The sequence below is a fragment of the Brachycentrus maculatus genome, unplaced genomic scaffold (genome assembly GCF_059751285.1).
Source record: "Brachycentrus maculatus isolate JH-2025_06_01 unplaced genomic scaffold, ASM5975128v1 h1tg000004l, whole genome shotgun sequence".
In the NCBI taxonomy this organism is placed as follows: Eukaryota; Metazoa; Arthropoda; class Insecta; order Trichoptera; family Brachycentridae; genus Brachycentrus; species Brachycentrus maculatus.
The window spans coordinates 4,346,939-4,352,763 of record NW_028280759.1 but is presented as its reverse complement, the minus strand read 5'-3'; positions in this window follow the sequence as shown (position 1 = coordinate 4,352,763).

Sequence of the window (5,825 nt, the reverse complement as noted above, 5' to 3'; positions counted from 1 at the left end):
ACTTTGTAAATAAGGTAAGGATATGAACTGGTCCGGTAATTAATTATATCTACATATTTATTTAATTCAATCCTGACCTAATATATATATTTTTTAAATGATTTACTTAGAACCCTATTTGTTAAAAAAAAATAGCCTTACATTGCATGAAATATTTTCTTCTAACTCTACCAAGCAAAAATACAATTATGGTAAAATTACATCTGTGTACTTTATTTTCCACGAATTATATTTGACAAGTGGTTTCGTCGTTATCGACATCATCAGTTTAAGACATATTTGATCATGCCAAGTGTTTATTGGTCTTTCTCAGATCCTATTTTTAGAACATTCGCTTCATAAATTACTTTAGAACATTTGCCTCATAAATTAGTTTAAATTGTTTTTATAATAGATACTGAATATTTTCTTAAACACGCAGAATTATAAAAGCAAAACTTAGTTTTTTTAAACTGATTTAACTTATTATGAAAATTATTTAGTACAACAAAATTTAAAAAAAACGGAGTATCTCGTTTTTTTTTAAATTTTTTATATGGAGCAGTTAAAAACAAAATTTCAAAACATATGTAAATTAATTAAGGAGATATAAGATTTTAAACAAAGCTAAATTTACATACTGCTGTAAACTTAACCAAAATTCTATAAATTAACACAGACACCGTAATTAAATTTCAATATTTTTTTTTTAAAGTGGACTTAGATTTTTCTCATTTAAACGTTCATGTGCCTACAAATCTCGTTCATAGTAGGCAATTCTTATTTTTATTTAACAAAATCCTTTTTTCTTATTTTTTAAACGAAAAACCCGTAATGGACTTTGATATGAACAAAAGAAGTAGTTATTTGACGCAAATGATTCTATTAGGTCATTTGATTGAACTGGGCTTATAAGGAATACCAAAGCGCTCCATTTTCAAATAATGCGTTCTACCCTATTTTTTCCCGCCTTTAACCCGGGTGACTGGTGCCCATAATTCAAAGTCCTGTGACCGTTTTTTTTCTTCTCACGCTGAGCTGAAGTTGGGCCCACAAAAAATCAACTAGTCCCGAACGTTTCCTGGCTTCATATATATTTTTCTCTCCTATACTTTCCCGCCTTTAACGCTCCCACATGACGCATCTGCTCTTCTCCCTAGAGCTTCGGAAAATGTCGATGTCCCAATATCCATTTTTTAAACCGAATAATTGAGAAAAAATAAGTAACAAACCATAACTTGAAGAAGAATATGGAAGTCTGGGCGTTTATGGGGCTAACAACCGTAATAGGCTAGTTTAACTGATCACTTTACACACGTGTAACATTAACCAATTCTACCCATGATTGACAATCACACTACTCAAATTCTTGAAAGTTCTATATATATGATCCAATTTCAAAACATTGTACCTGAATCATTAGAATTTCACTAGGCAATTATTGGTGAGATGAAAATAATATGAAAAATAACTCCTTTGATTGGAGATAATCCAGATTTGTGAACAAGTATTTGGACGTATTAAAATGCTGTAAATTTATATGTTTTGTTCACAGTTTATACATCTAGAAGTGTATCAAATTAATCAACGATACTGAATAAAATAAATTTTAAATATATTTTTCAAACATATTGTTTGATTTTATTGCACAAAAATAGTTGATGGTCCAGCCTCATATTGGTATCTAAGTACCCCAAAATTCTTATTTCAACTCGCATTTAGGTATTATGGACCAAAGTAAGGCCTTCTCCCCTTACCCTCGGTCAGGCAATTTCTGTCTGCCTTTATCTTAAGGGTATACACATATTATTGAGGAATCCAATGGATATTAGTTACGGAAAGGTTGCGTTATGGTTCAAAGCGTAATAATACATATTTTGATCATAAAAATAAGCTATGATCGTTCTACCGGAATTGAAAAATTAGGAATAATAATTATATTTATGATTAAAAATTGTCAAAAATAGTAAACTTAAAGCAGTTTATAATTGATATAAATTATTTATGCTTTTCAAACACGGTATTCGAAAAAGGAACAGAAAATGATAATGATACATAATTTCAAATAAAAATGGATAAATAAAGTCGGTAGTCACAAAGTGACTACCGATTTAAATTAAATTATTTATGTCCCAAAAATTATAAGATTACTACGAAGCTATCGTAAGTCAAGTAATTTCTTGTAATATTTATATGCAATGAAAGTTTATTATTCAAAGTTCATTAATTTTTTTTTCACTCATACATGTTTCACTTTATTTTTTAAAAATAAAAAAACTCTGTTTAATATTTGAATGATGGTACAACTCAAGACCTCATAAAATTACGCGACAAACAAAACGTGAAAATTGTCTATTTTATTAATTAATTGCTATTTCAATACTTCTCAAATTTCAAATTTAAGAGTTCATATTAATACAAGTCTTAGCGTTTATAAAAAAAATATTTTTCATTTACAATGAATAAAATATCAATTTCATCAAAAATATATTTCAACAAACAAGAGAAAAATGATTACATGTTTATGTGTATATTGGTGAATAGCGTTCAAAGTACCATAAAGTAAACAAATCTAAATTGTTTACATTTTTTTCAAAAAAGGGTTCAAATCTTGAAGGAAAAATAATAACAATAAAAATAATAAGAAAGTTCTTGTTTACTGTTAAACATATTTTTGTAATGCAAACATTTAATCCTTTCTGACATTTAAAAATACCCTGTTTCGGGTTACTTTTATCGTTCGAAAATGGAAAAAGGGGAGAGGTACAATCCGGAAAGGAGAATCAAAGAGAGATCAAACACACAAAATGGAAAACTTGCCTTAAATAAATACAACGTGGCTCACGAAACCTTTACAGGTACAAAAACAACACAAAAATCAGCCTAGTTCGCGTAGATACTCGTATATATATGATTTACATAATACTTAACTATCCAAAATAATATTCATATTTGTAAATAAAACAAACGATATCTATCAGTAAATAAAAAATGTCCAACTAATATTTGGAATTATTCATTCAAGTTACTACTTAATAACACTACCCCGATTTTTTCTATTATATAATATATTTGTAAGTTCTGCAAGAAGGTAAAAATAATTTGAAAGAAAAGGACTGGAAGTTTGTAGATATTTCATTTGAATTTATCAAGAGTACCTAACGGAATATAAGAAATAATTTAACGTTAGAATACAACTAAATCTAAATACGCATAAGCGAGCCATTTCAATTTAATATTTTTAAAATCTACAAATATAATTGAATATTATAGTTATTATGAGAAAGAATTTTGCCAAATACTCACTAGATATACGTTTGAAAATCTTTCTTCTTATTCTTACCCTCTGTAGTAGTTCACACCATGATTGACACCATGTTACTTTGATTTTTACATCGTTAATTACGCCAAGCTAAAATGGCCATTAATCGCTGATTAAACAGATTACATAAGTGAGTATACACTATTTCCAAAATTTACGCCATCGAAAATCAATTTTATACTCTATCTATGGTAATAAAATTAGCTAACTGCGCTCCCGAGCATAAGATTTTTTTTTTGATTATGTATCAGACACTGGATCATTCACCCTACAAATGATATATCAATATATATTATTTCTTATATTAATCACATTTTATTAATCATTTCAGTACTGTGACCAAATTAGTACAAATTTATTAAAAAAAGTACGCTTAAGTATTTCTAAAAAAATGAAGTATTTCAAAGCGTCGTTAACTTTGATATAATTTCATAAAATCCCAATTTTATCTGCCCTCCTTATAACGGGTGCGATTATTTACAACGTATTTTCCGGAATTATATCGTTACTGGATATTTATGTCCTGGATATTCTTCATAAAGATTTTGTAATTCCTCTAAAGGTCCTATTAGTGAGACGAGGAATTAATGTTGGAAATAAATCAGCATTTGAAGAAAGGACACGGGCCGCAGAAGTAATGGCAGTGAGCGGAACAGTCCGCTAAGGCGTGTTATCTAAAGCCGGCACCGGACATTCGAGGGATTTACTTAATTTTCTTCACGTTTGCGCCTTTTCCAACGACGATGAAATATCGGGACAATATTTCCCGGCGATTGCTCGGGATTGTTTTTCAACGAGACGGGAGCTCGGGACTAAGTAAACGGTTTATACAAACATAAGCTCGTTGCTTTATTTAATCGCTTCTTTCTAAAGACAAATTTTATGAGAAAGCTAACGTCTTTACTGATATTTACAGGGAATATGAGAGGATATGGACGAAACGTAGTATTACAAAAGGTACAAATAATCGTGAAAAATGACTTAATGAATAAGAAAACATTTGATTTATCTTCAAAATGAATACTACACTTATAAAAAAGCATTCTGAATGTCAAAGGAGAAATTTACAAGGGTGGACCATTTAAAGTGGTGGAAACGTTATACATTTACCAAAAGAAACATTGGGGTTGGCATCTTTGGTTGAACATCATACGTTGAGTAATTATTAACGATACTTTTATTATTATTATATCAGACACTGGATTATTCACCCTACGGATGATATGTCTATATCATATATGAATGTTTCAACAGCGTAACTAGTATTAAAATATGCTTACAGTAGAAATGTCTAGCAAATGAATTTAATTAATATGTTTTACTATAAAAATATTCAATCAATTAATTAATATGAGTTTTTTTATTTAAAATGAATTTTGTTCAATTAGAGAGCATAAATAAATATTTTATATTTTTAAAAAGTGGTATGGCACAAAGTAAACAATGGATAGTAAGGAGAGTGTTTTATTACCATACCACAAAGTTATCTGTGCTTTAAATATACAAAATAAAATATACTTTATTTTATATCAGTTTCTTTTGTAGGTACACATTTTGATATGAGCCTACTCGCAAGCATGTACTTTTATCGTCCCTTTTCCCCCGAAAGGATGTATGTTCATAAGTGGACACTTTATTAGACGAATAAGCTCCAAATAAGTCATAAGATTACCAAAGTTTGTTACTTCTGGAAAAGATTTACGACTCTCGTAATGCTATTGTGATCTTTTGCGGTAATATAAATAATTACTTACTGCCAACCATGTCGTTTCTTATTTGTTCGTTTATTTTATATAAATAATATTAAATGTTATTTGATACTTTGTTTCTTAATGGTATAAATACATTAAAATAGAAAAAGTTATCATTTTGCTTACATGTAATTACCGATCAAGTAATCGTTGCAATCATAAGGGTAGCTCTATGCACATTAGGGTGAAAAGATTTTTTTGAACATTGTATTAAAAAAAACTTTGCACTTTGACATCTCAACATATGAAGATAAAGATGAATTTGAAAATTTGAGTATTTATAGGACTTTACCTTTTAAAGACTTTCTTGGTTTTTTCTTATATTTATTTGTATATTATCTTTGTAGCCTGTGTAAAATAAAACACTTTTAATAAAAAATTCTGTCACTTCAAATTAAAACAATCCTAATAAAATTTATTATGAAACACTTGTTATTTACCATTTGAGTTTATTTTTGTCGTCATAATAAAATAAACTCAAGTGGTAAAAAAAAAGTGTTTTTCTTTTACTAATTCATCGTGTCTTACCACAAAGTGAATGCCGAAAAAAATAAAAATAAAAGTTTTTGTCAACTAATTCAAAAGCTTCTTTCCTCAATGTCTAGACAAGATGACAAAAACATTAATTTACAAATATTTATTTATTAATTTTTTTAGAATTCTAAAAGAAAATTAACATACGAGTAAATACATTTACAATAATGAATAACAATTAAAATAGGTAATTGTAACATTCCAATTACAAAATTTCACAAATTTTAAAAGTTAAAGAG